This window comes from Aotus nancymaae, unplaced genomic scaffold (assembly GCF_030222135.1).
Source record: "Aotus nancymaae isolate 86718 unplaced genomic scaffold, 86718_ANA_hifiasm-v0.15.2.pri h1tg000008l, whole genome shotgun sequence".
In the NCBI taxonomy this organism is placed as follows: Eukaryota; Metazoa; Chordata; class Mammalia; order Primates; family Aotidae; genus Aotus; species Aotus nancymaae.
In genome coordinates, this window is record NW_026988419.1 from 1,002,298 (window position 1) to 1,024,560 (window position 22,263).

The 22,263-nt window shown below is 39.2% G+C and overlaps 1 pseudogene; it reads right to left on the reverse strand.

The window, feature by feature from the left end:
* Positions 1–8,515: 8,515 nt before the first annotated feature.
* The window catches only part of LOC105704682 (UDP-glucuronosyltransferase 1A10-like), a 30,050-nt pseudogene continuing 16,302 nt past the window's right edge, over positions 8,516–22,263 (reverse strand).

Sequence of the window (22,263 nt, forward strand, 5' to 3'; positions counted from 1 at the left end):
AGATTCCCAGGCAAAAAAGCACCACGAATCTCCACGCAGCTGTTTCAGTCAGCACAGTGGGTCACAGCACGGGAAATCACACAGATCCTGGTGCCTTTCCAACAGGCAACTGGAACGCTGGGGAGACAGAGTCGCCCATTCAACTGATAAAAAGTGGACTGAAACAGGAAGCCAGGTCAGGAGATTACTGGGCGAAAAAGCACCACAAGCCCCCAGTGCGGCTGTTTCAGCTGGCTCAGTGGGTCTCTGCATAAAATCTCACACAAATCTGGGCGTCTTTTCAACTGGCAACTAGAATGCCTGGGAGACAGAGTCACCCGTTCAACTGAAAAAAAAGGGGGTCTGAGGCAGGGAGCCAGGTGATCAGGCTCGTCCAGTCCCACTCCCACAAAAAACAGCAGTCTGAAATGCTCTGGATTGAGAGTTTCACAGCAAGCACACCTGAACCCGGGATGGTCCAGCTCTGTGGGGGAGGGGCGTCTGCCATTACTGAGGCAGTCCACTACTACCGAGGTAGTCCACCATTGCTGAGGCAGGCTGCCATTGCCAAGGCAGGCCACCATTACAGAGAGAGTACGCCATTACAGAGGTGGGCTGCCATTACCAAGACAATTCTAACTATACCCCTATAAACAGGACTGCAGGGAAGTTCATACAGCAGTTGGGTGGAGCCCACAGCAGTTCAGCAAAGCCTCTGTAGGCAGACTGTGACTAGGCTGCCTCCTCGCTGGGCAGGACAGCCTTGAAAAAAGGCAGCAGCACAATAGAAACTTATAAATAAAGCCCTAACTCCCCAGGACAGAGCACCTGGGGGAAAAAAAAGGCGTTTATGAGTTCTGCTGCAGCAGACTTAAATGTACCTGCTCAGCAGCTCTGAATGGAACAATGGAGCTCACAGTTCAGCACTTGAGCCCTTATAAAGGACAGACTGTCTCCTCAAGCAGCTCCCTGACCCCCGTATATCCAAAGAGTCACCTCATAAAGGAGAGCTCAGATTGACATCTGGCAGGTATCCTTTTGGGACAAAGACAGCAGAAGAAGAAACTGGCAGCAACCCTTACTATTCTGCAGCTGCTACAGGTGATCCCCAGACAAGCAGGGCCTGGAGTGGACCTCAGCAGTCCTACAGCAAAGGCGCCTGACTGTTAGAAGGAAAACTAAGAAACAGAAAGAAATAACTTCATCATTAACAAACTGGATGTCCACTCAGAGACCCCATCTGAAAGTCAACAACTACAAAGATGACAGGTAGATAAATCTACAAAGATGAGAAGAAACCAGCGCAAAAAGGATGAAAACACCCAAAACCAGAATGCCTCTCTTCCTCCAAGGGATCACAACTCCTTACCAGCAAGGAAACAAGGCTGGATGGAGAAAGAATCAGATGAATTGACAGAAACAGGCTTCAGAAGCTGGGTAATAAGAAACTTCTCTGAGCTAAAAGAACATGTTCTAACCCAATGCAAAGAAACAAAGAACTTTGAAAAAAGGTTTGACAAAATGCTAATGAGAATAAACAGCTTAGAGAAGAATATAAGTGAATTGATAGAGCTGAAAAACACAACACTAGACCTTTGCAAAGCATACACAAGTTTCAACAGCTGAATTGACCAAGCAGAAGAAAGGATATCAGAGGTTGAAGATCAACTCGATTAAATAAAACAAGAAGGCAAGATTAGAGAAAACAGGGTAAAAAGAAATGAACAAAGTTTCCGAGAAATATGGGACTATGTGAAAAGAACTAATCTACGTTTGATAGGTGTACCTGAATGTGATGGAGAGAATTGAATCCAAGCTGGAAAATACTCTTCAGGATATTATCCAGGAAAACTTCCCCAACCTAGCAAAGCAGGCCAATATTCAAGTCCAGGAAATACAGAGAACACCACAAAGATATTCCCAAGAAGAGCAACCCCAAGGCAGATAATCGTCAGATTCACCAGGGTTGAAATGAAGGAGAAAATGCTAAGGGCAGCCAGAGAGAAAGGTTGGGTTACTCACAAAGGGAAGCCCATCAGACTCACAGCAGATCTCTCAGCAGAAACCCTATAAGCCAGAAGAGAGTGGGGACCAATATTCAACATCCTTAAAGAAAAGAACTTTCAACCTAGGATTTCATATCCAGACAAACTAAGCTTCATAAGGAAAGGAGAAATAAAATCCTTTATGAACAAGCAATTACTCAGAGATTTCATCATCACCAGGCCTGCTTTACAAGAGCTCCTGAAAGAAGCACTAAACATAGAAAGGAACAACCAGTACCAGCCACTCCAAAAACGTACCAAATGGTAAAGACCATTGACACAATGAAGAAACTGCATCAACTAACAGGCAAAACAGCCAGCTAGCATCAAAATGGCAGGATCAAATTCACACGTAACAATATTAACCCTAAATGTAAATGGGCTAAACACCCCAATCTAAAGACACAGACTGGCAAATTGGATAAAAAGCCAAAACCCATCAGTGTGTTGTATCCAGGAAACCCATCTCACATGAAAGGATACACAAAGGCTCAAAATACAGGGATGGAGGAAGATTTACCAAGCAAATGGAGAGCAAAAAAAAAAAAAAAAAAGCAGGATTTGCAATTCTAGTCTCTGATAAAATAGACTTTAAACCAACAAAGATCAAAAGAGACAAAGAAGGACATTATGTAATGGTAAAAGGATCAATGCAACAAGAAGAGCTAATGATCCTAAATATATATGCCCCAGATACGTAAAGCAAGTTCTTAATGACTTACAAAGAGACTTAGACTCCCACACAATAATAGTGGGAGACTTTAACACCCCATTGTCAATACTAGACAGAACAACGAGACAGAAAATTAACAAGGATATCCAGGACTTGAACTCAGACCTGGACCAAGCAAACCTAATAGACATTTACAGAACTCCCCACCCCAAATCCACAGAATATACATTCTTCTCAGCACCACATCACATCTACTCTAAAATTGACCACATAATTGGAAGTAAATCACTCCTCAGCAAATGCAAAAGAACGGAAATCATAACAAACAGTCTCTCAGAGCACAGTGCAATCAAATTAGAACTCAGAATTCAGAAATTAACTCAGAACCACACAGCTTCATGGACACTGAACAACTGGCTCTTAAATGTTGACTGGGTACACAATGAAATGAAGGCAGAAATAAAGATGTTCTTTGAAACCAACAAGAACCAAGACACAACATACTAGAATCTCTGGGACACATTTAAAGCAGTGTCTAGATGAAAATATATAGCAATAAATACCCACATGAGAAAGATCTAAAATCGACACCCTATCGTCAAAATGGAAAGAGCTAGAGGAGCAAGATAAAAAAAAAAAACTCAAAAGCTAGCAGAAGACAAGAAATAACTAAGATCAGAGCAGAACTGAAGGAGAGAGACACAAAAAACCCTTCAAAAAATCAATAAATGCAGGAGCTGTTTTTTTGAAAAGAACAAAATAGACAGACCATTAGACAGATTAATAAAAAAGAAAAGAGAGAAGAATCGAATAGATGCAATAAAAAACGATAAAGGGGATATCACCACAGATTCCACAGAAATACAAACCATCATCAGAGATTAATACAAACAACTCTACACACATAAACCAGTAAACCTGGAAGAAATAGATAAATTCCTGGACACTTGCATCACCCCAAGCCTAAACCAGGAAGAAGTCGAAACCCTGAATAGACCAATAACAAAGGCTGAAGTTGAGGCAGCAATTAATAGCCTACCCACCAAAAAAAGCCCAGGTCCAGATAGGTTCACAGCTGAATTCTACCAGACAGACAAAGAGGAGCTGGTACCACTCCTTCTGAAACTATTCCAAACAATCCAAAAAGAGGGAATCCTTCCCAAATCATTTTATGAGACCAACATCATCCTGATACCAAAACCCGGCAGAGACTCAACGAGAAAAGAAAACTTCAGGCCAATATCCATGATGAACACAGATGCAAAAGTCTTCAATAAAATACTGGCAAACTGATTGCAACAGCACATCAAAAAGCTTATCCACTATGATCAAGTAGGCTTCATCCTGGGGATGCAAGGCTGGTTCAACATACGCAAGTCTAGTAACATAATTCACCACATAAACAGAACCAAACACAAAAACCACATGATTATCTCAATTGATGCAGAGAAGGCCTCTGACAAAATTCAACAGCCCTTCATGCTAAAAACCCTCAATAAACTAGGTATTGATGGAACGTATCTCAAAATAATAAAAGCTATTTATGACAAACCCACAGCCAATATCATACTGAATGAGCAAAAACTGGAAGCATTCCCTTTGAAATCTGGCACTAGACAAGGATGCCCTCTCTCACCACTCCTACTCAATATAGTATTGGAAGTTCTAGCCAGAGCAATCAGGCAAGAAAAAGAAATAAAGGGTATTCAATTAGGAAAGGAGGAAGTCAAATCGTCTCTATTTGCAGACAACATGATTGTATATCTATAAGACCCCATTGTCTCAGCCCAAAATCTCCTGAAACTGATAAGCAACTTCAGCAAAGTCTCAGGATACAAAATCAATGTGCAAAAATCACAAGCATTCCTATACACCAATAACAGACTTAAAGAGAGCCAAATCAAGAATGAACTGCCATTCACAATTGCTACAAAGAGAATAAAATACCTAGGAATACAACTAACACAAGAACTACAAACCACTGCTCAACGAAGTAAGAGAGGACACAAAGAGATGCAGAAACATTCCATGCTCATGGCTAGGAAGAATCAATATCGTGAAAATGGCCATACTGCCCAAAGTAATTTACAGATTCAATACTATCCCCATCAAGCTACCAATGACCTTCTTCACAGAACTGGAAAAAAACACCTTAAACTTCACATGGAACCAAAAGAGAGCCCGCATAGCCAAGTCAATTCTAAGCAAAAAGAACAAAGCGGGAGGCATCACACTACCGAACTTCAAACTATACTACAAGGCTACAGTAATCAAAACAGCATGGTACTGGTACCAAAACAGAGATACAGATCAATGGAACAGAACAGAGGCCTCAGAGGCAACACCACATATCTACAACCATCTGATCCTTGACAAACCTGACAAAAACAAGCAATAGAGAAAGGATTCCCTGTTTAATAAATGGTGTTGGGAAAACTGGCTAGCCATGTGCAGAAAGCAGAAACTGGACCCCTTCCTGACACCTTACACTAAAATTAACTCCAGATAGATTTAAGACCTAAACATAAGACCTAACACCATAAAAACCCTAGAAGAAAATCTAGGCAAAACCATTCAGGACATAGGCATAGGCAAGGACTTCATGACCAAAACACCAAAAGCATTGGCAACAAAAGCCAAAATAGACAAATGGGACCTAATCAAACTCCACAGCTTCTGCACAGCAAAAGAAACAGTCATTAGAATGAATCGGCAACCAACAGAATGGGAAAACATTTTTGCAATCTACCCATCTGACAAAGGACTAATATCCAGGATCTACAAAGAACTAAAACAGATTTACAAGAAAAAACAAGCCCATTCAAAAGTGGGTGAAGGATATAAACAGACACTCTACAAAAGAAGACATCTATGAGGCCAACAAACATATGAAAAAATGCCAATCATCACTGGTCATTAGAGAAATGCAAATCAAAACTACATTGAGATACCATTTCATGCCAGTTAGAATGGCAATCATTAAAAAATCTGGAGACAACAGATGCTGGAGAGGATGTGTATAAAAGCCAAACTTTTATACTCTTGGTGGGAGTTTAAATTAGTTCAACCATTGTGGAAGTCAGTGTGGCAATTCCTCAAGGACCTAGAATAGAAATTCCATTTGACCCAGCAATCCCATTACTGGGTATATATCCAAAGGATTATAAATCATTCTACTATAAGGACACATGCACACGAATGTTCATTGAAGCAATGTTTACAATAGCAAAGACTTGGAACCAACCCAAATGCCCATCGATGATAGATTGGACAGGGAAAATGTGGCATATATACACCATAGAATAATATGCAGCCATAAAAAAATGATGAGTTTGTGTCCTTTGTAGGGACATGGATGAACCTAGAAACCATCATTCTCAGCAAACTGACACAAGAACAGAAAATCAAACACCGCATGTTCTCACTCATAGGCGGGTATTGAACAATGAGAACACATGGACACAGGGAAGGGTGCATCACACACTGGGGTCTGTCGGGGGGAAATAGGGGAGGGACAGCAGGGGGTGGGGAGTTGGGGAGAGATAGCATGGGGAGAAATGCCAGATATAGGTGATCGGGAGGAAGGTAGCAAATCACACTGCCATGTGTGTATCTATGCAACAATCTTGCATGTTCTTCACATGTACCCCAAAATCTAAAATGCAATAAAAAAAAGAAAAAAATTGGAGAGCAATTATTACCTAATCTCAAGACTTATTATAAATTTATAGTAATCAGATATTTCACAAATAGATCACCATAACAGAATAGAATATTCGGAAATAGAAGTATGAACAGCCAAGTTTTTTCAAAGGTGCAAAAGCAATTCTTTTCAACAGTTGGGTATCCATTTGCAAGAAAGCAGGAAAAGACATTACCTCTGTGGTCTTCCTCCTAAAAACCTATAATCCCTGTATTACCATGATCAAAACATCACACATACTTAAACTGAGGAACATTCTATAGAATACATCACCAGAATTGCTCAAAACTGTCAAAGTAAACAAAAACAAGGAAACTCTGAAAAACTGTCACAGTCTAGAGAAGATGAAACAAATGTGATTGGTAAATGTCATGTGATATCTTGGATGGGATCCCAGAAAAGAACAAGGACATTAGGTAAAAATTAATGACATCTGGCCAGGCACAGTGGCTCATGCCTGTAATCCCAACACTTTGGGAGGCCGCAGCAGGCGGATCACGAGGTCAGGAGTTCAAGACCAGACTGGCAAACATGGTGAAACCCTGTCTCTACTAAAAAATACAAAAATTAGCTGGGCATAATAGCTCATGCCTGTAATCCCAGCTACTTAGGAAGCTGAGTTAAGAGAATTGCTTGAATCGGGACCCGGGAAGCAGAGGTTGCAGTGAGCTGAGATTGCACTACTGCACTTCAGCCTGGGCTACAGAACGAGACTCCATCTCAAAAAAAAAAAAAAAAAAATTAATGACATCTGAAGAAAACAGAATTTAGTTCAACACAATGTGTCAATGTTGGTTAATGAGTTGTGATAAATGTACCACAGTAACCTAAGATTTAGCAATAGGGGAAACTAGCAAAGGATATATAGGAATTCTCAGTGCTGTTTTATACACCCTTGCTTTAACTCTAAATTTATTGTAAAATAAAAGGTTTATTTAAAAAAGACATTGATAGACTGGTAAAGAATAAATATGCAGAATATAACAACCTTTAAAACTCAATTTTTAAAAATGTTTTTTAATGGGCAAAGATTTAAACAGACAGTAACCAAAGAATGTACATAGATGGCAAACAGGCATCTGTAAAGACATTCAACATTAATTAATGATTAGGGTAATCAAACTAAAACTGCAGTTTCACCACATCCCATTAAAATGGCTGCAATGAAAAAACTGATCATATCAAATGATATAGTTTAGTTATCTGTCCCTCCCAAATCAAGTGTTGAAATTGGATCCCTAATGTTGGAGATGCTGCTTAGTGGAAGGTGTTTGAGTCAGGAAGGTGGATCCCTGATGAATGACCTAGTGCCCCCTCCCAGTAATGAGTAAACTTTCCCTCTATTCGTTTCAGCAAGAACTGATTGTTAAAAAGAGCCTGGCACCTGCCTCCTTTTTCTCTTGCTTCCCTCTCGCCATGTGATCAGCACCCTCCACCTTCACCTTCTGCCATGAGTGGAAGTAGCCTGAGTCTCTCGCTGGATGTAGATGCTGGGGCCATGCTTCTTGTACCACCTGAACGAACCACAAGCCAAGTAAACATGTTTTCTTTATAAATTAATCAAGCTCAGGTATTCTTTATTGAAATGCAAACAGACTAAGACATAAAGTGTAGGTGAGTGTGAAGAGCTGGACCTCTCATATGCAGGTGGTGGAAGGGCACCTTGCTCTGGCCACTTGTAGGTATTGTTTGGCAGATTCTCAAAAATGTAAACATACGCCTACCATAGATCACAATTATTCCATCGTTAAGTATTTACCCATAAGAATAAAAGCATCTTCCTGTATTGTGTGTATTTTTAAATTTTCTATGTATTTTGAAATTTTCACATCTTAACAATTCCAATCTGGTAGGGATGCAGTGCACCTCCCCAGACCAGCAAGTTATTAGAGATACCAAAGGGCCTGCCCTTATAGCTCAGAGCCTACTGAACTTATTCAAACCAACCAATGCTAAACTGTTTCCCCTGCCCTGCCTTCCCTTTCCTGCAGTAATTCCAATAGAGCTATGGTCTAGACTCTATCCTCACTCCTATCACTTCTGCTTCCTACATTTCAAGTCAAAAAGTGTACAAGGCATGACTCTGCCACAGCCACAACTTCCAGTCTATAGCAGTCAGGGTTCAATGAGAGAAGTAAAGCTGCTGGGGATGCACACGATGAAGAATTCATCAGAGGCTAAGAATAAGGAAATAAATCAATGTGAAGTATTAAAGATGTTTACACAGTAATATGCATAAAGACAAATGTGGAAAATGCCTAAATCTATATCAATATTAATTGGTTGAAAAAATTACATTGAATCAAAAGTAAAGATTTTTATGCAATTACTGAAAGAACTTGTCAAATCAATTTGTGCTGGCCTCTAAAGATGTCTATAATTTACTGGCAAGAGAAAAATGCAAAGTAAAGAACAATATGTCCATCCTGCTGCTAGATTTTGTTTTAACAAAATAAGTCTGAGAATATACATTAGATATGTTCATATACATAAAATAATTTCAAAAAATGAAATTGATGTACACAAAACTGCTAAGAGCACTTTCCTATAAAACTAGCAAAAAAGGGAAGTTTCATTATTCACTGTGGTTTTTGGTATTTTCCCAAAAAAGAGTATTTTTAAATGCAACCTGGATATGATCTACAGTTACAAAATTTGCTGAGAGCTACATGAAGTGGCACAAAATGATTCATGACACTGGAAAAAAATTACAAATTTGACAAATGAAAATGTCAAATCACAGTTCAGTAAGTGTTATAGTTTGGATATTTGTCCCCGTCCAAATCTCATATTGAAATAGAATACCCAGTGTTGTGGTGGGGCCTGGTGGGAGGTATTTGGATCATGGGGGTGGATCCCTCGTGACTTGTCCTTGCAAGAACCAGTGAGTATTCACAAGATATGGTTGCTTAAGTGTGTGGACCTCCCCCACTGATTCTCTCTTGCTCCTGCTTTTGTCATGTGACGTGCTCCTGCTTCACCTTCTGCAGTAAGTAAAAGCTCCCTGAGGATTTCCCAGAATATGAACAGATCCCAATGCCATGCTGGTACAGCCTGCAAAACCTTGAGTCAATTAAACCTCTTTTATTTATAAATTATCCAGTCTCAGGCATTTCTTCATGGCAAGACAATGAATAATAGAAAATTGGTACCAACAGAAAATAGTAATACCAATAGAAAATTGGTGCTGAGAGTGGGACATTGCTATAAAGGTACTGAAAATGTGGAAATGACTTTGGAACTTGATAACAGGCAGAGATTTGAAGAATTTGGAGGGCTCAGAAGAAGACAAGAAGATGAGGGAAAGTTTGGACCTTCTTAGAGACTGGTTAAATGGTTGTGACCAAAATGCCGATAGAAATATGGGCTATGAGGGCCAGGCTGATGAGGTCTCATGTGAAAATGAGGAAGTTATTGGGAACTGGAGCAAAAGTCACCCTTGTTATGCCTTAACAAAGAACTTGACTGTATTGGGTCCATGCCCTAGGGATCTGTGGAAGTTTGAACTTGAGAGTGATGACCTAGGGTATGGCAGAAGAAATTTCTAAGCAGCAAAGCATTCAAGATGTGGCCTGGTTGCTTGTAACAACCTACACTTAGATGCAGGAGCAAAGAAATGACTTAAAGGTGGAAGTTATATCATTCTACTTGTATGAAGTATCTAAAATAGAGGAATTCATAGAATCAAAAAGAGGAATGGTGGTTGCCAATGAAACTGCCTTTGCAAAATTATGACCAAGACACCAAAAAAGATCTAACTTAACTGACTCCATTTTGTTTCTAACCTCCAAGCAGTTCTTGTTCATTCATGGGCATAGGCTGAACCAACTTTGGGAGAAACTTAGTTTATAGTTGTTTAAAACAAAGACAATAACAGCCCCTTCCCAAAGCAGACCTCTTTCTTGCCTGAGGACTAGATTCCCTTCGTAGGACTGACATTAGCCACAAAATTAGAAATTATGGTTTAGGATTAGTGCAGCAAAAGATTCTGACCCTCCCTAAACTACTCCCAAGATCAGGGCTTGAGATATTTTGTAGACCCTTCCCTTGATGGGTCAGTTGGCAACACCCAGATAGATAAACTGGCTCATCTGATCTCGTGGCCACTGCCCAGGAACTGACCCAGCGCAAGAAGACAGCTTCAACTCCCTGTGATTTCATCCCTGACCAATCAACACTCTTGGCTTACTGGCTTCCCCAAACCCACAGAGCAGTCCTTAAAAACTCTGTTCCCTGAATTGCTCGCAGAGACTGATTTGAGTAATAATCAAATTCCGGTCAACCACACAGCTGGCTCTGCGTGAATTACTCTTTCTCTATTGCAATTCCCCTGTCTTGATAAATCAGCTCTGTCTAGGCAGCAGGCAAGGTGAGCACCTTGGGCAGTTACACCAAGGGCCTGGAGGAGAGGGGAATGGGGAATTCTTGTTTAATAGATCCCAAGCTTCAGTTTGGGAAGATGAAGACAGTTCTGAAGATGAATGGTGGTGGTGGTTGCACAGCAGTGTTAATGTACTTGATACAGAACTGTGCACCTAAAGGGGTGAAAATGACAAGTTTTATGCTATGTGAATTTCACCATAAATAACGATAAAATAAATAAATAATCTTTAAAAATAAATCAAAGTAACATATCATATAAATAAACTAAAAAAGTATAACCCTGTAATGACCTCAATAGTTACAGAAAAAGCACTTGACAAAATCCAAAATCCATATCTTACCAAATAAATAAATAAATAAATAAAACCTCTCAGCAAGCTAAGAAAAGAAGGGAAGTCTCCAAAACTAATGAAGGGCATCTTGGAAAAACTCACAGCTAACATCATCTTTAATAGTGAAATGCTTCACTTCTCAGATCAGACACATGCCAAGGATGGGGGCTAATTACTACTTCTGCTCAACACTGTTCTATTCAATGCAGTCAAACAAGAAAAAGAAATGTAAAATATCCACATTTGAAAAAGTAAAAAGATCTCATTCACAGTCAACATGATCATCCATGTGGAAATTCCAACAAACTCTACGACAACCTCCAAGAACAAATAAGTAAGTTAGCATGATTGCAGGATACAACAAGTAAAAGTTAATTTTATTTCTATAGACAGTTACTCATGAACATTAAGAGTTTCAACAGTATTGGTCCATTTATAGGCAGATTTGTTGCAATAAATATATTAGAAAATGTTTTGAAGATTTGCAACTAATTGAAAAATCTTGCAGATAAATCACATAGCCTACAATATTGAAAAAATTAAGAAAAAGTTGACTATGTCAGGAATGCATAAAATATATATAGCAACTAGTCTGTTTTATCATTTACTACCATATAATAGACACAAATCTATTTTAAATAGTTAAAATTTATCAAAACTTATACACACAAACACAACCTATGCATGACACCATTTGTAGTCAAGAGAAAGGTAACAAAAGTAAAGTTACAGAATTAAGGCATAACTGCATAAAGTTAACTGTACATACTGTATTACTGTGATAATTTCATAGCCACCTCCTGTTGCTATTGCAGGGAGTTCAAGTGTTGCAAGTATCCACTCAGAACACCATGCGAGGCTGATCATCTCCGTGTGTGCGGTCTATCCCTCCAGTAAATTATGTATCACAGTAAAAACTGACCTTGCAGTTCTCCTGCATTGTTTATCATGTTTGGTGCATATCAAAAACACAGCTTTTATGTGAGCGCAGTATTGTTACAAGAAAGGCATACCTATATACTCTAACATAACCTGAGGAAAACAAAGCCATTATATAACAACACAAAGCTAAATAAAGGTGGAGGATATAAAGCTGGAGAATTTAATGGCAGCAAAGGATGTTTTACTAGTTTTGAAAGAGGTTTGGCTTTAAAAATCTCAATATAACAGAAGCAACTTCTGCCAAGCAAGAGGCAGAAGATGAGTTCCCAGACCCCATGAAGAGAAGCATTGAGGAGAAAGAGAATCTACCTGAACAGGTTTTTAATTCATGCAAAAGTGCCCTATTCTAGAGAAAAAAGAGGAAATGCCACAAAGGACATTTATTAGTAAGGAAGAGAAGTGGGCACCAGGATTTAAGCCAGGAAGGGATAGGCAATCTCTGTTGTCTTATGCAAATGCAGTCCAATTTATGATCAAGAATAACCTTATCTATAAAGCTGCTAATCCTTGAGCTTTTAAGTGAAAAAATTAATGCCAGCTGCCAGTCTTCTCATTGTACAAGAAGGCTGGTACAACAAAAACACTTTTTCTGAATTGGTTCCATGAAAACCAATGCTTTGTCTCTGAAGTCAGAAATACCTTCCAGTAAAGGACTTCCTTTAACCTGCTTTTGATATTGGACAATGCTTCTAGTCATCCAGAACCCCATGAACTCAACATTAAAAGAGCCAAAGTGGTCTCCATGTCCTCAAACAACATCTCTAATTCGGCCTTTAGAACAAGGGGTTGTAAGGCACTTTAAGGCTCATTACACGTGTTTTCTATGGAAAGGATTGTCAACACTATGGAAGAAAATGTTAATGGGGTGAATATCATGAAAACCTAGAAGGATTACACCATGGAAGATGTCCTTGTTGTATAGAAAAAGATGTAAAAGCCATCAAGCCTAAAACAATACATTATCACTAGAGAAAACTGTGTCCAGATGTTGTGCGGGACTTCATAGGATTTAAAACAGAGCCAATCAAGGGAGTCATGAAAGAGATGGTAGATATGACATGAAAAAAAAAACAAGGTGGGCATAAAGAGTTTGAAAACAGAGACCTTGGAAATATTCAAGAGCTAATAGACACCACACCTGAGGAAGATGACTTGATGGAGATGAGTGCTTTCAAATCAGTAGCAGACAATGAGGAAGATACAGACGCAGCAGTGTTGGAAAATAAATTAATATTAGAAAATCTTGCAGAAGGATTCTGATTATTTAAGACTGCTTTTGACTTCTTTTACAACTTGGACCTTTCTATTGAAACTAAACCAAATAGTGAAGAAGAATTCATACTATATGCAAGGATTTTTTTTTTTAGATGTAGTCTCACACTGTCACCCAGGCTGGAGTGCAGTGGCATGATCTCGGCTTACTGCAATCTCTGCCTCCCAGCTTTAAGCGATTCTCCTGCCTCAGCCTCCCAATTACATAGGACTACAGGCGCGTGCCACCCACCTGGCTATTTTTTTTTTATTTTTAGTAGAGACAGGGGTTTCACTGTGTTAGCCAGGATGGTCTCGATCTCCTGACCTCGTGATCCACCCGCCTTGGCCTCCCAAAGTGCTGGGATTACAGACGTGAGTCACCACACCTAGCCTGGATGCATGCATTTTTAAAGAACTGAAAAAACATGTGTCGGACAGTAATTATGATGTATTTCCATAAAGGTAAATCAAGTGTGCCTGCCTCTACTGCCTCCTTTTCCATCTCCTCCGCCTCCTCCCCCTCTGCCACCCCTGAAACAGCAAGACCAGCCCTCTTCTTCCTCCTTCTCAGCCTACTCAATGGAGGACAATCAAGAGGAAAACCTTTATGATGAGCCATTCCCACTTAATTAATACTTAATACATTTTTTCTCTACCTAACATTTTCTTAATAACATTTTCTTTTCTGTAGTTGCCTTATTATAATAATACAGTATATAACATATATAACATAGTAAGTATGTGTTAATCAGCCGTTTATGTTATTGGTAAGGCTTTTGCTATACCATAGGCTATTAATAATTAAGTTGGGGGAGTCAAAATGATATGTGGTTTAATTGGTGTCCCTAATCACATTGTTCAAGGGTCAACTGTACTAGCAATGAACAATTGAAAATGGAATGAAAATTCCACTTAAACGCCATCACAAAAACATGAAACTCAGGGATAAATCTGACCAAAGATGTGAAGACTGTACACTGAAAACTATAAAACACTGAGGAGAGATCTGAATAAACAGATGTGTTCATTAATTGGAAAACTCAGAATTGTTAGGATGTCATTTCTCCCCAGTTGAACTATAAATATGATCCCAACCAAAGTCCCAACAGGCTCTTTTTGGTGCAAATTGACAAACTGATTCTAAAACTCATACAGAAATGTAGAAAACCTACAAGAGCAAAAACAACTTTGAAAATAAATTACAGAACTAATACTACTTCATTTCAAGACATTATAAAGCTATAATTATCACGTATTTCACAATTGGATCAATGGAACAGAGTAGGAAGTCCAGAAAAGATGCTTAGAAGTATGAACAACAAAGTCTTCACAAAAGTGCAAAGACAGTTCAGTGGAGAAAAGACTATTCTTTTCAAGAGTTGGCTATCCATAGGCAAGAAAGCAAGAAAAGATGTGACCTCTGTGGTCTTCCTCCTCAAAACCTATAACCCCAGTCTAACCATGATCAAAACATCAGACAAGCCAAGACTGAGGAACATTCTACAGAACATCTGACCAGAACTGCTCAAAACTGTCAGAGTCATCTAAAACAAGGAAAGTCTGAAAAATTCTCACATGCTAGAGGAGATGAAGGGAACGTGATGGCTAAATGTCATGTGGTATCCTGGATAGGATCCCAGAAATGAAAAAGAACATTAGGTAAAAATTAATGACATCTGCAGAAAACATAGACTTTAGTTCATCATAATGTATCATGTGTTGGTTAACGAGTTGTGATAATATGCTACAGTAACATCACATTTAAAAATAGGGTAGGCCAGGTGCCATGGCTCATGCCTGTAATCCCAGTACTTTCGGAGGCTGAGGCCGGCGGATCACTTGAGGTCAGGAGTTTGAGACCAGCCTGGTCAACATGGTGAAACCCCGTCTCTACTAAAAATACAAAAATTAGCTGGGTGTGGTGGCACATGCCTGTAATCCCAGCTACTCAGGAGGCTGAGGCATGAGAATCACTTGAACCCAAAAGGCAGAGGTTGCAGTAAGCCAAGATCGCCCCACTGCACTCCAGCCTGGGTGACAGAGTGAGACTGTCTCAAAAAAAAAAAAGAGAAAGAGAAAACTAGGCACAGGATATATGGAAATTCTCTGTGCTGGTTCTTGCAACCTTGCATAAATCTAAATTTATTCTAAAATAAAAAGTTTCAGCTGGCTGCCGTGGCTCATGCTTGTAATCCCAGCACTTTGGGAGGCTGAGGCAGGCTGATCACCTGAGGTCGGGAGTTTGAGACCAGCCTGACCAACATGGAGAAACCCCATCTCTACTAAAAATACAAAATTAGCTGGGCATGGTGGTGCATGCCTGTAATCCCAGCTACTTGGGAGGCTGAGACAGGAAAATCACTTGAACCCAGGAGGCAGATGTTGCAGTAAGCCGAGATTGTGCCATTGCATTCCAGCATGGGCAGTAAGATTGAAACTCCACCTCAAAAAATTAAATTAAATTAAATTAAAAGTTTCATGGAAAAAAGACAGTCCATAAACTGAGAAAGTATAAATACCCAGAATATATAAATAACTTTTAAACCTCAATAATGAAGACAAAACCTAATTTCTTAAAAAAGGATTTAGATCTGAACAGACATTTACCAAAGAAAGTATACAGATGGCAAACAGTCACATGTAAAGATACTCAACATTACTAAATAGAAAAATCAAACTAAAACTGCAATTTAATTTACATACCCATTAGAATAGCTGCAATAAAAAAGACTGACCATATCAAATGATATAGTTGAGATATCTCTCTCCCTCAAGTCAAGTGTTGAAATTTGATCCCTAATGTTCGAGGTTGCCCTTAGTGGGAGGTATTTGAGTTATGGGGAGGGATCTCTCACAAATGACATAGAACACTGTTCCCAGTAGTGGGTGAGATCCTGCCCTATTGCTCCTGCAAGAACTGATTTTAAAAAGAGCCTGGCAACCCCTCCTTTTTCTCTTGCTTCTTTCTCACCATGTGATCAGTACCTTCCACCTTCACCTTCTGCCATGAGTGAAAGTAGTCTGAGTCTCCTGCCACAAGCAGATGTACTTGTACAATCTTCTTGTACAGCCTGCAGAACTGAGGGCCAGATAACATCTCTTCTTTATACATTACCCAGCCCCAGATAATTCCTTTATAGCAACACAAAAAGCACTAAAACACCAGGTGCTTGTGAGCATGAAGAGTGGCATAAAACAAAGCCCGTGAGCCAGGAAAGCTGATGTGATTGGGGACCTTGATAGCCGGTAGGGACAGCAGGCCATAGGGCATCACCAGAATGCCTTGAGTGGGCCAAAGAGACGGTGTATGGTGTTGGGTATCATGTTCTCAGGGTAGACTGAAGGAAAAGAGAAGTTGGTGAGTGGAAGGAGCAGTAAGTGGCACCAGGAATTTCATAAAGACGTAGAAAGGTTAGGTCCCAACACAGGTGGAGGATCCATCAGGGCTCACTTGTTCAGGAATTCTCATAGGAAAAGAAAAAAAGATGGTTAACCAAGGGAGCTGCCACATGAAGCATTTGCATGATTATCTGCACATCTTAATGGGGATGCCCAGGAAGGTGTAAACTGAAAATAAAATACTAAGCACTGTCCGGCTCCCACAGCAAGTGAATGGACCCCTCCTGGCCAGAGGAACCCCAGAGAAACCTTCAAAACTGAATCACAGCCACCACGGGACAGCAGGTTGGACACACCTCATCACACTCCTTCCCTTTTGCAGTTCAAACACAACTGACCTGCCTTAATGTTAAAAAAGAGATGAGACAGACACAATGGACTTTTTGTGGCAATCAGATACCAAACTACACACAAGTCAGCAAGAGAAGAGCCGGCTACAAGGAAACAAAGGGTTGCTGAAGTTTGTAGGATGGTGCTTGTGCTGCAGAGAGCTATGTGCAGTACTGATAATGCCAAGGTTGCAGTGACATAACTTGCATCTTTCTATCAGCTGAGGGTCTGGTGATCACTGGGTGCAGGAAGATTGTGTTATTTGTGCAGGAGAGCTACATGTCCTAGACCATGAAGAAAGGCAGACTTAAAGCTTATCTGTTTTTTCTTTTTGCTTTCCCCTGGTCCTGCCAGCCTAATTCCTTTTCCCTAATTAGGACTCCACATTTCCCCTCTACCATAGCAACAATGACAAATCTTTAGCATGTGAGTTAAAGTCTCATCTTCCAACTGTTTCCTACTGACTAAGGGTATAGAGTTGGCCCTACCTAAGATTGTTGGCCTATCAGGAGGTTACAGGGGCCTAGATCCCTGGGTTGGGACCTAAATTGGGCAGGGTCACTGTGGGACTACGGGAAAACAGCATTTGCAGCCAAAAAAAGACGATTCTCTCCCATTTGAATGGTCTTGACACCCTCATCAAAATTTGGCACCTACTCAATTGACCAAGGATGTATGGTTTTATTTCTGAACTGTCTATTCCATTGATCAATACAAAAAGATGTTGTATGAGATAATTGTGGATAAATTAATTATGGACTGGAAATGAGATAATATTAAAGTATTATTGATTGCATTAGGTGTGATAATTATACTGTGGCTATGTAACATATTTTACTTATTTTTTATATTTAATAAAATATTCAATGATGGAATGATACGCTAAGAACTTCCTTTTAAAAATGACAGCCAAAAGTATTCTTTAAAAGGTCAGAAATAAAGAGGATAGATGAATTAATACAGCAAAATATTGAAAGTTATTTAGCCTAAGGATTGACATACGGGTGCTCATTACACTATAGTCTCTTTTTGTGTATGTCTGAAAACTCTGAAAATAAAAACTTGAAGTAAACAATTTTAGTGGGAGTTCTTAGACTTGTCCACAAAAAGCTAACACTGAATTTGGATCTTAGACTACAGCAAGAATCTTCAAGCAATGGGGGGAAGCACAGATCTTTTCTTGCTCTGTAACCACATCCCACCCCAAGTTCTGCAGAGCTGCACCTGCCATGGATAGTATAGATGGAGCCTGAATTCTTTTCACCTAAAACCAGTCATCAATTCTTTTGAAACTTACCAAAAATTCAAAAAAACTACGAGTGACTTCCTCTTTTTCTCATTAAAACTATTTCAATGTTCTGATGAATTATTTACACATCATTAATCAACACACACATTAGAATGCTGAAATGTAAAAGAATGACCACACCAAATGATATAGTTTAGAAGTTTGTCCCCTCCAAATCTCACGTTAATATTCGATCCCTGACATTGGAGATCAGGCCATCTGCCATCCTTGTTAAAGTATTCAATTACATCCCTGGACCTGGATAGGCTCAAGGAGATTTTGTTATAGGAAACCTTCAAGAAAATCCCCTATGTAGGGTCTGGGACAGTGCACACAAACACACCTGCACATACACAAACACATACATGTACAATCACATACTCTATCATCAAGTAATGCTTCCTTCTCATCAACCAGACAGATGAGATGCAGACTCTGAATCCTCTTTCCCAGCAAGATGTAATCAACTGCATGCTTTTCCCAGATACACCCTGCCGATCTGAAACAAGGAAGGAGCAATATGCAGTGTCCATCACTCAATTTACTTTTGCAGTTGGGCCATATCCAAGGCTCTTTGCCAAAAAGCCCTCTTTGAGTTCTGAATTCCTCTGTGAGAATTCTGCTGGCATTACACGTATAATCATAAATATATACATTGATATACATACCCCTTCACAAGTATAAAAACTTTCATATATATATATATTTAATAGATATATAAACACATTTATTTTATTTCTCATAAAAGATATTTAAAATTAAAATTAAACCGTATATGGTTTAATGTTTCATATTTTATAGATATCCCCTTATCATAGGTGATATAAAATTATATATAGGTTTTTATATCTCTAAAGGCCTCTGGGTGACCCTGTGAGCCACAATGAACTCAGTGTGAGTTCAGGAAGTGGCAGGGCTTCATCCTCAGCCAAAGGGTGTGGGGTGTAGGCAACACATGCGTGGAGCTTGATATTGTAATTAATGGAGGGTAAAGAAGAGAAAAGTGCTTTAGTAAGTCCAAGCTCTTAGAGTCCTGCAACTTGCATCTCCTCGCCTGGTTTTGCCATGAGCTGAAAGTCATGCCTAATTTTGAAAGGCCTGCAACGGTAGTCTTCCTGCTTTTTATAAAGAGTATTATTTCACTTTCCCATAAGATGGCTGAACAGTCACTCTTTCACCAAACATCTACCAATGACAGATATGACTGTGTTACAAAGTCTACTGAACCCTGTAAGAAGCCAGAATAATATATAAAAATGTATACTCTATCTCTAATAAAATAATACACTGAGATGAGACACCAGGTGTTTCATCTGGATTTAGCAACTATGCATTTGCCAATAATCTTATTCTGGTATTTGTCAAAGATTGTTCAGTCACAGGTGACCGAATCCCTATTTAAACTGACTATTCTAACAATATTACTCAATAATGTTTTGGAAGTATATGCTCCAGCAAAGCAAAATCAGTGGTACAAATATCAGAGAAAAGAATTCTTTGCAGATGGTATTACATATTGCATATCTAATGTATGCTACAGAAATAAGAAAAGTTAGTAATGTGGCTGGATACAAGATATATATGCAAAAACCAAAACTTTACTTACTAATAGTTAAACGTAGAAATGGAAAAATTGCCCTGTACACAAAAGTTTCAAAAATAATAAAATGCCAAGGAATAAATTTTAGTAAGAAAGATAAAATGCTTCTATAGTGAAAACTTTATTTATTTATATAGAACAAGATCTGAATAAATAGTGAGACATACATATTCCTGAACAGAAAGACTTAATAGCAAAAAGATGCCAATCCTTCTCAATTCATGAAAACCCTGTAACCCTACACGTAGCACTCTAGTTTACCAAGATAAAAGCAAGAATACGGAAATTTATTCACATAAGGAAAGTATTAAAGAATGTGTACATGGCCTTATTCATAAAAGCAAAAAATGGAAAATGCCTAAATATATCAATATTAATTGGTTAAAAAACTACATTACATCCAGAGTAAAGACTTTTATGCAATTATTAAAAGAACTTATAAACTCTGTATGTGTTGGTCTATAAAGGTATCTATAATTCATTGGCAAGTGAAAAATGCAAGGTAAAGAAGAATATGTCCAGCCCAATACTAGATTTTATTTTAACAAAATAGGTATGAGATTTATATTAGATATTGCGTATACCTAAAATGTTTTTTAATGAAACGAATGTATGCAAAACTGCTAAGAGCATTTCCTCTAGGGGGTCACACAGAATTAGCAAAAAAAGGAAAGTTTCATTTCTTACTTTGGTTTTTCGTACTTTTCTAAACATGGTATTTAAAAATGTAGCCAGAATATGATCTACAGTTTTTAAATTATATATACACACCTTCAAGAAGGGCAGTTTTATAAAATTTGATAACTAACAAGTGCATGCACTGGCACAAAATAATTTGTTAAACTGGAAAGAAATTTGAAATGCAACAAACAAAAATGTCAAATTGCAGTTTATTAAGGAATCTTTTTTTAATTTCCAAAGCCAGATTATTCTTACTATGCTAAAGGAGAGATGACTTACCATAGGCAATGGCTTTCTCTGTTTGCAGTTGATACCACCAATGAAGACCATGTTGGGCATCACAGGTCTGGGATAGTCCAAAACAAAGTCCGTTCGCAACAGCCAAATTGATGTGTGGCTGAAGAGATCATATGCTGTGACAGGTGTCTGGAGAATTTCAGAGGCTACTTCTAGGGCAGTTTTGAAAAAATAATGGCAAAGTAAATGCTCCTCCCAGTGCATTATGTGATTCCATACTCTCTCCTTGAAAGTCATGGCATCTGACAACCCTGAGAGACCTCTGGGGACATAGGAAAGAGGAGCAGGGCACTGTGAACCTTCTTCAAGATAATGGCAAAGTATCCCCCTGGTGAAGACAACAGAGGGAAGGGAGAAATATTTGGCAACAATTAAGCCACAGGCATCAAAAGGATCCAGAAACACTGCATCAAAAGAAGTCTCCTTTAAGTATTCTACTAATTTTTTGTCCTTAAACAAACTCCTGCAATGTGAAAAAAATAAGTCAAAACTGCCACCGTATGGACTCACTAATAGAGAAAATATACTTTGTATTTGTTGTTTCCATTGACCATTGGCAAATTCTATGAACCCTCGGTCCAGATCCTCCAGAGAGTATGAGGTTGAGTAAGTCTTTGCTGTGCAATTCAGTTTTCTTCCCAGTTGCCAACTCACCTCTGGCCTGACTACGACCACCTCATGCCCCCTGAGGATGAGTTTCTCCACCACTGACTGCATGGTGAACCAGTGGCTCCCATCCATGGGCACTACCAGCAGCTTGCCTGCATGGGCAAAGCCACAGGTTAGCAGCAGAAGCACACATAGGGAAAGGGGGCCGGTCCACCCCGCAGGAGCCATCAGAGAACTTCAGCCCAGAGCCAGCAGCTGGGATTCTAAGCTCCTATAATACAGTAGGCGGAAGAATTACAGGCACAAAACCTGACCCCAATAGAGGGCGTGTATTTATCCTTTCATAAAAAAAAAAATCACTCTCACTGCCAATGATTTACTCATATGAACAAGAATACATGTGTAGCCTTTGCTGAGATATCAACTTGTATGTTTTCGAGACAAGAGTAGCTTACAGTCTTTGCCTTGGAGGCAGATCGTGCCCTGTGCTGCAATGTGAGTTTACAAACAGAATTATTAAGCAATGCTTTCGGACCTTCAAAATTCAGAAAAATAAAGTGAAAGCAAATCTGAAGAAAGCTAGTATTTTTGGAATTTGTCCCAATGCAAAATTTAGGTATTAACTTTAGACAACCTAATATTCTCTGCCAAGAAAGAAATTGGCATCTTATGTTCCAAGGAAAGACAACAAGGCCCCTAGCACTGACCTCCCAACTGGCAAGAAATCAGGGCTCACCTGTGTCTCTGC